This window comes from Delphinapterus leucas, chromosome 5 (assembly GCF_059928025.1).
Source record: "Delphinapterus leucas isolate spDelLeu-1000000601 "Yukka" chromosome 5, BTC_Dleu_Yukka2, whole genome shotgun sequence".
NCBI lineage: Eukaryota > Metazoa > Chordata > Mammalia > Artiodactyla > Monodontidae > Delphinapterus > Delphinapterus leucas.
In genome coordinates this window covers 128802386-128818362 of record NC_143133.1, presented here as the reverse complement: position 1 = coordinate 128818362, position 15977 = coordinate 128802386, and the positions used below count along the sequence as shown (strand labels likewise).

At 39.9% G+C, this 15977-nt stretch overlaps 1 long non-coding RNA gene across 1 annotated transcript; it reads left to right on the top strand.

The window, feature by feature from the left end:
• Window positions 1-4389: 4389 nt before the first annotated feature.
• Window positions 4390-11726, top strand: LOC149749238 (uncharacterized). The gene is made up of 2 exons (XR_016393410.1): window positions 4390-6604; window positions 9654-11726. It is a non-coding gene; the product is annotated as an uncharacterized LOC149749238 (long non-coding RNA).
• Window positions 11727-15977: the final 4251 nt, after the last annotated feature.

Genomic DNA, 15977 nt, shown 5'->3' with positions numbered 1-15977 from the left:
TACAGGTCTTTCATCTCCTTGGTTAAACTTGTTCCTAAATTAAATAATTTAATCTTATCAAGAGGACTAGACAGAAATTTTTGGTCAAAAGGACTGTGTCCTTTAGGATAAAAAAATCCACCAAAGAAAAAAGACATTCACTTAGCATTTTTGAGAAATTCATTTCTTCATCTTATTAAAGCAAATGCATGTTAAGTTTTTCTAATTGAAAAACATAGTTTATACCCAGAGATTCTATGAAAATTGGATATTAGATAGCCTTATATTAACATATCAACAGCTTATTAGTCATTTCTCAGGTGCTTGGTATCCTTATTTCTAATTAGCATCCTTTTATAACATAATGATCTTTTAATATCTTTGATATAAAAAGCTGGCCAGACTTAAAAAATAACCTTTATGGTCCTTCACTTTTTCTATTTCACATTTTGATCTCTGATATGCACAAAAGACTATAGTGGACCCTTGATCAACATGGGTTTGAACAGCTCAGGTCCACTTATATGGTGATTTTTTCTCATAAATATGTACTACAGGACAACACAACCTGCAGTTAGTTGAATCCACTGGTGTGGAACCATGGACAGGAGGGCCAACTGTAAAGATATACTCAGAATATTTGACTGCGTGGAGGGTAGGCATCCCTGACCCCTGTGTTGTTCAAGGATCGACTGTATTTGTTTTTAAGTCATTTCATGGTGATAAGACTTGCTTCACTACTAAACTGTAAATGAGGGGACCATTCACAGTGATTGACAGCAAACCTTCTGCAGCCAGACTCCTTGAGTTCAAATCCTAGTTTTGCTACTTAATAGTTGTGTGGCTTTGATCAATTACTTAATCTCTTTATGCCTCAATTTTCTCAGCTATAAAATGGGGATAATATTGATAATAATTCTTACCTTGTAGTGTTATAGAAGGAATTAAATGTATTAATACAGGTCAAACATTTAGAACAGTGTCTGGAAACTAGTAAGATCTAAAAAAAAATCCAAGCTATTATGAATATGAATATTTATTCTTACAATATTTTATTGCCAAGATACTGTCCAGTCAGCTAGGTAAAAATCCATCTTAGTCAGTATCTCTATATTTCCTGATAGTTTTGGTGAGCTGTATCTTGTTTATACATGTGATAAATGCCCTGTGTGACATTTCTTTCAGTTCCTGGTCCTTGACAAAACTACATCTTGTGTATTCACTGATTTTTTTTTTTACAAGGGACTATATATTGTCATGGGCTGAATTCTGTCCTCTTCCAAAGATGCACTGAAGTTCTAACCCCCAGTACCTCAGAATATTACCTTGTCTGGAAATAGGGTCTTTGCAAATTTAATCAGGTTAAGAGGAGTTCATGAGGGTGGACCCTAATCCAATATGACTGGCGTCCTTATAAAAAGGGGAAATTTGGATACAAACACATAGAAGGAAGCAGATGTGAAGATGGCCATGTGCCTAGAGTGGCACATCTACAAGCCAAGGAGAGCCAAGGATTGTTGGAAAACACTACAAGCTAGGAAGAGGCAAGGAAGGATTTTCTCCTGTCAGAGAGAATCAAGGTCCTGGGACACCTTGATTTCAGATTTTTAGCCTCCAGAACAGTGAGACAATAAACTTCTGTTGTTTTAAGCCACCTAGCTTTTGGTACTTTGCTAGAGCAGCCCTAGGAGACAAATACAGGTATCATATAGATTTATCTACTTTCTAACTAGACACTGAGGAGGCTGCAATTAATCATTCCCTCATTTTTTTTCTTAACGGTCATGAACTATGGATTTGAAGAAATAAATCCTTAATTTCTAGGTGTAAATGAACTAATGCAATTATTTTTGATCAGTGAGTGGAAAACAAGCTGGTGAGTGACTGAACAGTGTCACAGCAATGTGACTGGGCCTAGATTTATTTCCATTTTCTACTGATATACTTTCCAAGGGATACCTTTATTAATGTTTTTTTAAAAACTACCACTGCTATCTTCTAAAATGATCTACTTTTATATTCTGGGAGACAAATGTACCTGTTAAATAAACTGTCCTTAGCTCCTTAAGTACCCATCACACTGATAGATTGATTTAGCAGGGAATTAATAGATCAGGTAGTTGAACTGCTTTACTTCTCACAGGAGGAAACTGAAGTCAAGAGAGGTTAAGTAACTCGGACTTGTGATGCACGGTCTAGAGGCTGTACTTATTATAACCTTTTTTTCTGCATCACATCACTAAGGACTTAAACGTAAGTTAAATCACATTTAAAAGATCAGATTCTTCTGGATCTTTTTTATATCCTCTTCATAGCTTGTAGTATTAGTGGCCTACCAAGGGGAAGTGATAACTGTTTATTGGGGAGAATGCTTGTTTGCCAGTTATCTTGAATCTGTAAACAAACTTGCTATTAATAGTTGAGTAGAATGTGGGTATATAAGTGCGTATATATGACTTCCCTGTCCTTGTGATAGCCATAACACGTCGAAGCCAGTGCATGTGAAGTCTACACTGTTTTCTAAAGGCAGAAGCCTTCCTTAGGGTGGTTAAGTCAGTAGGAATATTTCTAAATGGGGCATCCAGTAAAGACTGGTCCTGAGTTTCGGAAGCATGTAGACATTTTTAGTACGACCTCATATCCCATCATAGCTGACTTTGGAGGCCCTGGGTGAGGAGGTCATGAGAAAGATCAAGAAACCAAAATAAAAGAGAATCTAAGAAAAACTACCAAGATCAAAAAAAAAGAGAAAGGGCATAACAGCTTTAATAAATGACTTCGTCTAGAGCTATCAGGCAATTCATAGCTCGAAGACTCAACCTGGTAATTAACAGTTTAATATCTACTAATCTACAGTTACTTAGGGACCTCTCATCTTCAAATATTTGCTTCAAATATTATTAAACTTACTTTCTGCCAGAAATCATGCTAATTACCTTACAGATGTTGTCTTTTTTAATGCCACAAAACTGTAAGAAACTACAAATATTATCCTCATTTTTACAAGAATGAAAATGAAGCTTAGAGAGTTTAAACAACTTGCTTTATGTTGCATTCTTAGCAAATGATTGGGCCAAGATTTAGACTTAGATCTAACTCCAATGACAGTTGCATTCATGACCTAATCAGAAGGTTGATAGAATCCCTGACTGGGCATCTTTCCGTCTCCCTGCTGTTAGGTAACATATGGGCCCTCCTGCTGGTTAAGCACTTGGGTCATTCTCTTCATCTGAGGTCAGTTTTCAATATAATCCTTTCTTCTTTCAGGCCTTAGGGATTTGGTCTGCTTACTTTTCTTTTTTCCAGCTGTCACTGATTCTCCCTCCTGTGATTCATCTCCTACTAGAATTCTGGAACAGAATACAGATTCCCTTTTTTTCCCTCTTTCTGTTATTTCTGATTAAAAAAAAAAAAGCTTCAAATTTTTAAGGAGAATCTCACTAGCAACTTCAAGTTGCAATATAATGATATTACAATTGCTTCTGTGCTTCACTAGCAAAAGGTTACTTTTGTTACTGATGTTAAATTTACTGTTCATAATTATTTTTGCGTATGTTCTTAGACACTTATAAGGCAATAAGTAGAATTTTAGTTTGACTCAATTACAATTTCATAACCCTTGCTCTTTCTGCAGGCGTACAACTGTCCTGATTTATCTTGCTATAGCTTATACTTGAGAGATACTAAAGACATTATTGAAGATTATATTATCAAGATTTACATCTTAAGAAATAACTAAAGACAAGAGACCTGAATATGAGGAATTTCAGAAAACGCCCTCCTATTAGCCAACTTTGCCTTTACTGAGACTGGTATTTATGGAGCACTTAAAAGTTCTAAATGCTTCTTATATAAAAAGCCATGATGACGATTATCTACACTTTACTGATGGAGAAACTGAGGCACAGAATCTGTCCAAGAATACTAGTAAGCGATGGGCCTAAGATTCAAACCCAGCTCTGTATAAACAAATGCATTCAGCAGATTTTCAAAAATGTAGTATATGAACACAAATCTTGAATATTGTGTAAAGAACAAATTTCATTTTCTGTATTTTTTATCCTGCAATTCCTCTGGATCTTAATTTGCTTTCACACTTGCAGTATCACTCGATGCTTTGGAAAAATGGATCTCATTTTACTTAAAAAAATTCTACAGTTAAATAATAGATGAAATGCTTTGTTAGTGTGACTTTTTTAATTTAGTCATTGTGAGGCTAGCTGGTTAGCTAATTCTTTTGAGATCCTTGGTTTAAATTAGTATCTCCGAATGTAAACTCTTTTTTAAAATGTACACTTGCCATTTGTCTTCTGGGTTGTTTGATAAATGCAAGTGCATAACACATATGTGATAAAACTTCAGATATACCATCCATTTTACAGTCCTCTCTTATAAACTTTACCAGCTGAAATGTTCTTACTACCGTTGAGTGTTTTTTGGATGTATTCAATCCAGGAATACTGAATAAGTTTTATAGATTTGTTTTTAACTATTGTCTCTTTTTGAGGAAAAGGGCAAAAATGCCCCTCTTCCTAACCCCAAAACAAAACTGGCATTGACCTCAGAACTCAATATTTATGTTTAATAGACAGCTGTGTATAAATGTGTTTAGTAAACTATGCATAGTTCTTTTAACAGAATGGCTCTGGAATCTCAGGAAAACGTTTTTTTAAGGAGAGATTAAAATGAAGATTATTAGCCAACAGCAGTAGTTCATTTTACAGTAAAAATATATTATACTGCATAAAATGGCTCTCTATTCAGAGTCATAAACTTGCTTGAAAAACTACTATGAGCTTATGCAATAGGTAACTTTGGTCTAACAGGCTTATCTTTTATCCCATTTTGTTAGATTAAAAAAAATTTTTTTAATACTTTAAAAATAGAACATATAATTAGTGAATGGGAAACATTTGAAGGTTATTAATAACAGCCAAAAATCAATGATGTTACTCAACTCCAAGACCATTTTGGGGGGAAAAGATTATCTTATCAATATCTGTTCTTGGATGAGATATTTTCCCTCTGTATCTATAGTCAGTTCAAGTTCAGAAAACTGACCTTCAGAGGGAGGAAACTGAGAGAGCTTTGTTTGTGGCATTTTTAAAAGACTCAAAGTCATAATATAGATTATCCTTGCAGAAATGTCTACATATTATCAAACATCTAGAGCTGTGCTGACCACATTTCAAGTTCCTAATTGCAGAGAGAAATTTCTGCCACCACTGCAGAAAGTTCTACTGGATAACACTGTTGCAGAGGGCCAGAAATGGTAGTAAATATTTTAATTGTTAGACAGCTTATCAGTATACATCCGGATATTTGGTAACATATAAAAGGAACTATGAGTTATTTTTCCCAAGAAATTTAGAGATGACAAAAATAACTTACAAATTCATTTATCAAAATTTTAATAAAAATTCATGAATATGCTGGCACTAGGTTAGGCAAAAGTGAATGAAGGGTGATTTTTTTTTTTAACCCTGAGTGATTACAGTCTTGTGGATAAGCTGGACAAGTATCCAATCACTATATAATGTGAGTTTTGCTCTAATGAGATTACACACTAAACAAAGAAGATATTAGCTCTGTCTGGAGGAATTGAGGAAGACCTCAAATAGGAGATGATAGTTGAGCTATTATATTAAAAAGCTATTTTTAAAAGATGTGAAATAGGAATATGAAATAAAAGGCTTAATCTTTCTTGATGTCTGTATAGGTAAATTTGGGACTAGCCCTGAACCTGAGGCAGGACACTCCACCAACATTTTGTAGCCTGCACTTGGGAATCTATATCCACTGAATACTATTCTAGAGCCACATACCAGGTTTTAGGGATGTGACTCGGCCTAATGTACAGGTTTTTTTGGGAAATCCCAGGCTAACAGCTAGAGCTGCTATAGCCCACAGTGTGATAGACATGATGGGATTAAACAGTAAAGCCTGAACACTCCCAAGCTCCTGCTGCCAGGCCATGATGGATGGAATAACGTGGGGAATGTCGCAGGGCTGCAGAGCGGGTGGCCCCATTCTCAGTGGGACTCTTCTAGGTTTGTACGTGTCCCTCCCACCATCACAGCTTGGGGGGATGCAGATAACGCCCCAGGGAATGTGCACTGGGAGAATAAACGAGTGGGGGCTCAGGCTGAGGGCAATCTCTGATGGCCTTCCCGCATGAACGTAGTAGGGCAGGTGGGAATCCTGGAGGTGGGTAAGGGGTCCAGGTAGTATCAGAACAGAGACTTTACGATGCTGGTTAAACACAATCACCAGTTCCTTCAGCGAGAAAGACTGGAAGTTATTTAGCCACTGTAGTATGTTGTCTATAAATTGGTATATGTCTTTGTATCAGTCAGGGTCCAATCAGAGAAGCAGAACCATTAGGAACTATATCTGTAACAATCAGAGATTTGTTATAGGGATTGGATTTTATGCAATTGTGGGAGCTGGGAGCTCAGGAGGAGGGACTGAACCTTGTGTCAGTTCTGTGTCTGATGTTGAGGGAATGGGTGTCTTGCAGAAGCTGGGAGCCTCCGTCATGTCGCTAAACACGCTCCAGGCCCAGGAGCTGGAAGTAAGGAAGAGGGTCCTGGGAAAGATGGAGCAGCTACTTTCCACCAACGAGGTAAGAAAGTAGATAAATGACAACGTGTGTGAGCTACAAAAATGGCTGCGGCTTCACCTCCATCCTCCAAATCTCACGCAATAATCTCTCCTGGGCCTAACCAGAGATACACAGGAAACAGAGCTCTAGGAAATGCAGTTCAGCCCGGCCAAGCTGACACATTGCAAAGTCAGCATCTCCTTAGGGGATGGTGTTTCGGTCACAGGCAACAATCTTTGGTTAACTTCATAGAGCCATGTGTTAAAACAACCAAAGACTGCTTTAGGTATTTATAGAGAGAAATACTTAAATGGAGTAGATCCGGACGATTCTACTTGAGTCTGGTGCTCCAAGTGGGCAAAACCAGGTAAGTATCACTTCTTAGATGATTTCAACTTGGTGAGCAAAGGCCTATGGAATGTTGACCTTCACAGCCACATAGACTTGGCTACTTTCCTCTTGAGGGCTAAAATTATATGTAGATTTCTTCATAAGTATGCAAAATTAACTAAGTAGGAGAAAATGCCTAGATAAAATTGTTAGGTATTTATTGACAGGTACCCATGACGTTGGGAGACTTCCCTGTGCATGAAAATTGGTATGAACCACATAAATATATCTCACTAAACTCAAACTAAATGTATCCCCTACTCAGCCTCTGCTTAGCTGGATCTCAAAATGCCTAGGCACTCTAAAAGCAATGAACCTGAGGGGAAGTAGGAACTGAAAGAGACAGTGGTCTTAACTGATTGTGGTTTAAATTTCTCACTTTGTAAACTTTATAAAACTATCTAAACATGTAAAATCATTACCAAGTCTCTTGGGAACCATGAAAGTGAAGTACAGTCGTCCTTCTGTGTCTGAGAGGGATGGGTTCCAGGACCCCTAGAAGATGCCAAAATCCACGGATGTTCAAGTCCTTTATGCAAAATGGTGTAGTATTTGCAATATAACCTGCACACATCCTCCTGTATACTTTAAATCATCTCTAGATGACTTATAATACCTAATGAAATAGAAATGCTATGTACATAGTTGTAAATAGGATGCAAATGCTATGTGAATAGCTGCCGGAGTATGGCAAATTCAAGTTGTGCTTTTTGGAACTTTCTGAAAATTTTTTTCCTGAATATTTTCCATCTGCTGTTAGTTAAATCGATAGACGCGGCCCCTGTGGATATGGAGGAGAGCAGCTGTACACAGAAGCTTAAGCTTCTTTAGGTCTGTGGTCAATCTGCCTCTGGCTCATGCTTTATTATGATTAACTGTGAAGTCCCTGAGATCATCACCCACACCGCTTAGCACAGTCCTTAGCACATGTTTGTCTCTTATTAAAAGTTTGTGGAAGGCAAAACAAAATAAAGGGGAGAGAGAAAGAAAGAGGAAGAGAGAAGGGGGAGAGGGGGAGAAGAGCAAGGGAGCAGGGAAAAGGGAAGAAGGGAAGAAAAAAGGAAGGAAGATAGCAAAGAAAAAGAAAGGGAGGAAAGGAGGAAGGAAAGAGAGAGGGAGGCAAAGGGGAAATGTACAAGTTCATTGAACCAATTAAAGACAAGTCCTGGACCAGATTCCAGGTAATCTAGTCAGTTCCTTGAGAAATCAAATAAAACTAAGCATATATTTTGTAGACCTATACTTTAATCCATGATTATAAAAGTAGTAGAAATATCCTGTATCATATAAATGTTCATTATGGCATGATGTAGAAAAATAATAGTTATGAGAGAAAAATAGTGTTTTATTCTTTAAAAATACCTTATACAAAGAAGATTTCTACAGATTTGTAGGGTCTTAATGAAGATTTATTTTTAGAAGTTTTGATGTCTAATATTTCCTTGTTTAGTGATCAAATATAAACTATATGAAGGGTCAGGAATGATTATTTTGGAGTCTCTGAATCCCAAGGGGCCTGTGGCTTGAACTCAAGTGGTCTGTCAACTTAGACAGGAAAAAACAACAATGTTTTCCAATAATTTCTAGCTGTAGTTTAGCATGTCCTTCAAGTATGAATGTAGGCAGCAAACAATAACATTAGCCTGTGACACACATTTTCAAATCACATCACATGTTGTCAATATCTCAAATATGTTTACTCTATTTACTAATTTGAGATCATAGTAGTTATTAGACTGGCCACTAGATGTTGTTCCTTAATGTGTTAATGAAGAAGCATACATGTTAGTCTATTTCACATTTGTCATTTTAAATCTTTTGGTAACTATATTTCAATATAGTTTCTAATTCTAGTATTTTATTCCATACACTTAAAAACATTATTACAAAAGGGGTACATAGGTTGCCAAAGAGTCCCATGTGCACAAAAAGGATTAAGAAACGCTGCCTTTTGCAAGGACAAAATGTCTCCTTCACTGCAGTATTTTTTTCTGGTTAGTATTCTAGAGATAAGATTGGAAAATAATGGTGATTACAGGCGTGGTACACAAGGTGGCAGCACACCACAGTTTAATTTCCCCAAATCAAATCCCCTCATTCTCAGCGGTATCTGGATGCTTCAATGTAAACAAGGAGATTATTAGGATGTAATGCATTTTCAAAAAAATAGCCTTTGATACTTTCAGCCTTCTAATGTATATTGGTATGCTCTTTTTGTGTGTGTGTGATATATTGCACACATTAAAAAAAAGTTTCTCAGTTTGAGAAACAGAATAAGAAATGAAGTTAAATTATTTTCAGGATTTTCTCTAAATGTTTCCTAAAACCAAAACAAAACAAAAAAAAACCCCACCAAAATTCAAAGAACCAAAAAAGACACTACCCTTATGAAGAGAGACTTTTTTCTTAGTATAGGCACCATGGTTTCATTTACACTAATATGTTCTATGTGCCCAACGGGTAATTGGTGAATTACATAAAACTTTTCCCACCGGCACACACCATTTATAATCACATAGCCTCTCTGGTTTAAACTTACGAGTTTTTTTAAGTGAAAACAAAAGGAGCAGGGAGGTAGAGGTGGTAAAATGCTCTTGGGTGGAATAGGTTGAAAATTGGCTGTGATGCTTCATTTCTCCCATGATACCTCCAGTGTTTCCTTTTGCTTTCCCTTTTTCAGGACTGGGGATGGGGCTCACGTCGGCACCTCAAGGAATAACGTGCCTGGAAGAGCCTTCTGGAAGGATGTGAGTCATGAGAACGAGACCTGGAAAACTGAGTTGCCCCGGCCGGATAAAGCCCAGGAAAATGAGGACCCCGCCAGTCTGCTCCCAGACAGACAAGAGAGGCCAGTTGAGGCCGGGAGAATCACACAGCCTTAGTCTCTGAGCTGCACCTGATTCTAGCTGTATGAGCAATAAGCGCTTATTCTTTTTAGCCACTGAGTTTTAGGGTTGTGTTTTAGGCAGCACTGTTTGTAGAACAGGTAAGTGTTACAAACTATTCTTTATTACTAACCAAACAAGAGCGCATGCCCAACCCAGGTGATATGTTTTAACAAAATGTAGAAACTATGACATACCTAGCATTCTATTGCATCAGCTGTTTTGGCCTGTGTGATGTTTACTGAGAGCTTCTAGCCATTTAGTAAATCTAGTTTTGACTTTAGGTACAGGAACTGCGGGTAAAAGAAGAAATTGAGTATGGGCATGGGGAGGAACTGTTATATATGAATGTTTGTGTCCCCCGCAAAATTCATATGTTGAAACCCTACCCCCCAGTGGGTCTGTATTTGGAGATAAGGGCTCTAAGGAACCAATTAAGGTTAAATAAAATCATAAGGGTAGTGGTCTCATAGAATTGTCTTCGTAAGAAGGAATATCAGAGATCAATCTCTTTCTCTCTCAAGCCCTGTATGCACACAAAGAAGAGTCATGTGAGAACACACAAGGCCAGCTGCTTACAAAACATGCCTCGGAATGAAACCTACCTTGCTGGCACCACGATCTTAGACTTCCCAGCCTCCCAAACCGTGAGAAATAAATGTCTGTCGTTTAAGCCACCCAGTCTGTGGTATTTTGTTATGGCAGCTGCGTTGACTAATAGAAAGTGGGAAGGCAAAATAGAGGGAAAGTAATGATAACTAATAATTATGGTTTCCCAGCATTCTGACGACTTAACAAATATAATTTTATTTAGCCTCCCACCACAGCCCACTGGGGTGGATACTATTACTAGCATCCTCATTTTATTCACAGATCAGAAAACTAAGACAAAGAAAGGCTAAGTAACATGACCAAGTTCTCATGGTTAGTAAGTGGCCGAGTTGGAATTGGAATCAAGATGTCTGTCTCTAGAAGCTGTGCTCTTAATTGGTACTTTATACTGGCAAATGAAGGTGGGGAAAGAAAGAGGAAAGAGAAAGTGGTTTATAGGATGAGCCCAGGGCTGGTGATCAGAATCTGTTGTCGTCTCCCAGGCCAGCTTTCCCTGACTCAGAGTTTACTCCTGAGGGATACATCTCCAAGCTGGGTGTCCCTGGAGGCCCAGCGCACTGTGAGATCTTGTCTGTGGAGATCTGCACAGGACTTTGAAATATGTTCTCCATTCTCTGCTTCCATTGCTTTCATAGACTGAATTGCTAAATTTTTTCAGGACCCCTGGGCCCCCACCCCCAAAACCTGTCTTTGGGTAGAAAGAGGATCACATCAGCCTTGCTAGACTTGATGATATATGCTGTGTAGTCTGGTACGTGATGACACACTGCCACATACAGCATGCTGTTCTGATGAAGATATGAATAGGCATGTTTACTATCATAAAAGAAAATTCTATGTACACTTGGAGGCATGAAGAAGAAGGTATGTAAAAGCATTTATCTAGCATTGCTCCACACTGAATACATATAGGATGAAGTTACAAATTGATCACGTTAATTCTACCTGAAAGGTAGAAGATTAACTTCTTGATGATTAGGTCTCCCATATATATATATATATATATATTTTTTTTTTTTTTTTTTTTTTGCGGTACGCGGGCCTCTCACTGTCGTGACCTCTCCCGTTGCAGAGCACAGGCTCCGGACGCACAGGCTCAGCGGCCATGGCTCACGGGCCCAGCCGCTCCGCGGCATGTGGGATCTTCCTGGAGTGGGGCACGAACCCGCGTCCCCTGCATCGGCAAGCGGACTCTCAACCACTGTGCCACCAGGGAAGCCCGATTTTTAAAATAAATTTATTTATTTTTGGCTGCGTTGGGTCTTCGCTGCTGTGCACAGACTTCCTCTAGTTGCAGCGAGTAGGGGCTTACTCTTTGTTGCGGTGCGCGGGCTTCTCATTGCGGTGGCTTCTCTTGTTGAGAAGCACAGGCTCTAGGCACATGGGCTCAGTAGTTGTGGCTCACAGGCTCTGGAGCTCAGGCTCAGTAGTTGTGGCGCACGGGCTTAGTTGCTCCGCGGCATGTGGGATCTTCCCAGACCAGGGCTTGAACCCACGTCTCCTGCATTGGCAGGCAGATTCTTAACCATTGCACCACCAGGGAAGCCCTCAGTCTCCCATACTTAACTGGCTACATAGGACAGCTGAAATATGAAAAAAAAAAAAAAGTTTTCCCAGGCTTCCTCTTGGCCAGAGAAGGAGTTGCTCCTGTCTTCATAGCAGGAAGGTATTGTAATTCTGCAGCATTCTGACAGACCAGCTGGAGAAGGCAGGCTCACTGAGAAAATTAGTCCCCATCCTCCAAGTTCCCCTCAGTCCCAGAGCATATAGAAGGGAAGCAAGACAATTTCCATGCTCATTGAGATGCGTGAGGGGGGGGGTCTGAGAATTGAGAGCCACTGTGCCTGCCCGAGGGTTTCTATTTTAGACAGAGTGGATGCTGTTGTGAGGCTCCAGGGTGACTTGATAACATGGCAAAGTTTCAGGGGATCGGCAGTCAAGGGCAAGAGCAAGGTGGAGGCAATGAAGAAGGTGGGGAGACCATGACCTGACCGTGAAAGAGAACAGATTCTTCTAGTTACGTCAGCCTCAGGTGCCTCAGCAGCCGGTGCAGTGAGAACAGAGAACGTCCCAACACGAGGCTGGTCAAGCTGCAGCTTAAAGAAGATCAGTAAAGACGAGAGGCCAATGCACAGATCAGCTGGGCGCCCTCATCCCCGTTTTAAGACATTACGTAAAATTCTTCCCGGATCCAGCCTCTCGTCTGGGGAGAATGAGGGAAAGGGAAGAGAAGAACAAATAAGGGGGGCCGCCGTCCAGAAATGAAGTTTGGAGTTTGAATAGACCAACTGAATTCCCAAGAGACCAGTAGTTATGCCGGATGTGATTACATTGTTGTAATTAGCTACTGTCAAGACGTCTCATGCCCTGCCTCCCATCCCCGCGTCCAACCAAGTGACATAAGGAATGTGTGAGCAAACTGAGCTCAGTTATAAGCTAGAGATTTCTACCTTCATGAGCGGCGACTATAAAAATAAAGCTGCTACACGTCTAAAACACAAGCTACTTTCTTTCCAAGAATCCAGTCTGCTACACATTAGCCGTACCTGCAGATGCGGCAACATTTGTCTGTTGCTACAAATTCCCTCTGATATCCGCATTACGCGATATCAACGGGTCACAGGGAAAGGAGTGTGAAAATAGTCGTTCGCACATCTAAATCGACATATTGAAAAGGTACTCATACACTTACATTGTGGACATGAAAAGTGTTTTTCTAAAATGCAGTGGGAAGATAGTAAATATTTAATACATTTGTACTAGTTATCTATTGCTGCATAACAAAGCACTTAAAACTAAGCGGGTTAAAACAACATTTATTATCTCATGATTTCTGCGGGTGCAGAGTTCAGTGAGGTCACAGTTGGCATGGCTGGTCTCTGCTCTGCAATGTCTGAGGCCTCAGATCAAAGACTTGAAGGCGGAAGAGCTAGAAGCATGGAAAGCCTGACCCGAGCTGGAGGATATACTTCCAAGGTGGCTCTCACGTGGGGGCAACATGGTACGGGGAGAGTTGATTCCTCCAAGGGCTGCGTGAGCGTCCTCGTGACGCGGCAGCTCTCTTTCCCCAGAGTGGACTCTCCACGGGTTTAAGGAAGTTGCCCTAGATTTGGGGACCTATCTTCAGAAGTCTCACACCATCACTTGTGCAGTATTCTACTGGTCACACAGGGCAGCCTGACTGTGCGCGGGAGGAAACTACACAGGGGATTGTATTAGTTATCTCCTGCAGTACTAAAAATTACCCTGAAACTTAGCAGTTTAAGACAATAAACATTTATTATTCACAGTTTCTGTGGATCAGGAATACAGAAACAGTTGAACTGGATGGTTGTGACTCAGAGTCTCTCATGAAGCTGTCTGCTGGGGCTGCAGTCATCTGAGGTTCAACTAGGGCTGAAGAATCTGCTTCTGAGCTCCCTCGTTTGTTGGTAGACTTCAGTGCCTTGCCGTGTGGGCCTCTCCTGAGGCTGCCTAGGTGTCCTTACGACATTACACTGGCTTCCCCCAGAGTGAGCCATGCAAAAGACAGAGCCCAAGACAGAAGCCACAGTCTTTTATGACCTGATCTTGGAAGTGACATACGGTATTAGTTTCCTGTTGTTGCTGTGACAAATTACCACAAACTTAGTGGCTTACACAACGCAAATTTATTATCTTACAGTTCTAGAGACCAGATGTCCAAAATGAGTTTCTCTGAGCTAAAATCAAGGTGTTGACAGGCCTGTGTTTCTTGCAGAGACTTTAGAGGAGAATCCATTTCCTTGCCTTTTTCCAGCTTCTAGAGGCCATCTGCATTCTATAGCTCACGGCCCTTTCTCTATCTTCAAAGTTGTCAGTGTAGCATCCTTAAGTCTCTCTGACTGTGACTCTCTCCCATCTTTTTTTTTTTTTTTTTTTGCGGTACGCGGGCCTCTCACTGTTGTGGCCTCTTCCGTTGCGGAGCACAGGCTCCGGACGCGCAGGCTCAGCGGCCATGGCTCACGGGCCCAGCCGCTCCGTGGCATGTGGGATCTTCCCGGACCGGGGCACAAACCCGTGTCCCTTGCATCGGCAGGCGGACTCTCAACCACTGCGCCACCAGGGAAGCCCCTCCCATCTTTTAAGAGTCCTTTTGATTACATTGGACCCACCCAGATAATTCAGGATAATCTCCCCTGAGATTATCAGGATCTTTAGGATCTTCAGGATCTTTAATTTAATCATATCTGTGAAGTCCCTTTTGCCATGTAAAGGAATTTATTCAGCATATTCATAGCTTTAGGAGGTGGGGATAAGGATGTAGACATATTTTGGGAATTACTATCCTCCTACCATACACACCATCACTTTTGCTATATTATACTCATCACACAGACCAACCCTGGTACAACGCAGGAGGGGACTACTTACGGGTGTGAATATGAGGAGGTTGGGGTCATTGGGGATCATTTTGGAGGCTGGCTACCATTACATTTTTATAGGACTGTTACGTAACTTTGAAAAGTGTTAGTTATTGCTTCAAAATACGATTCTGAAATAAAAATCCTATACAACTATTAACATTTTATTCTTGTTAGACTAAGAATAATAATAATAACGATAAAATCACACTGGCTACCATTACTGGTTGAGTGCCAAATTTGTGCTGGGCACAGTATAAGCATTTAACATAACACCTCTAAGTTATGTAGCATCTTGAAATATGAGAAGGTCAATATTTTTATCATTTATAATGACACATATAAAGAAACAGGTTCAGAGAAGCTAAATGATTTGAGTAAGTTCACACAGAGGAGTAGGTGGAGAGAGAAGGTTTGAATGGAGTTTGGTCAGGTGTTAGGATATGTGGGTTCCAGTCCCGCTGTGCCACTAACTACCTGTGATCCTATATAAGTGACTTCAATAACCAAGTTTTCCTTGTTGACGTTAACTGGACTATAGATTCCTTAAGTGTATGATCCTGAAAGAATAAAGAATGAAGGTATTCATGCAATTTATTATCAACCTACCGATGGCGCTTTTGTATAACTGGAAGCTCAGTATGTGCACAGAAACTCAATTTCAAAACTTAGGCTGAAGACAATTATACCAGAAAGCGAAGTCCCTGTGCACGTAAACAACATACCATTGTTCTTGTCTGTGCCAAAGTGAAAGGGGAGAGAGAGCGAGCCTCATGTAAAGATTTTCTACATGAATTCTAATCTCATATAAGCCACCCACCGAGACAACTTAAAAAAAGACCCTTTACACTGCATATCCTCAGTTCACCAAACATCTAGAAAAATCCATACTGTGACACACCGAAGCTCTATACAAGAACAAAGGAATCCATTTGTCTGTACGTTTCCCCCCTTCTTTCATTTCTCCCTATGTATGTATAGTCTTTTCAGTAATAGATATTTACCCTATCTTCCTTAATTGGCTGTCTTGAATAGCTCATTTAAGAGAACACTTCTGGAGAGTTATTAAAAATTTTTTTAACATCTTTTTTGGACTATAATTGCTTTACAATGTTGTGTTAGTTT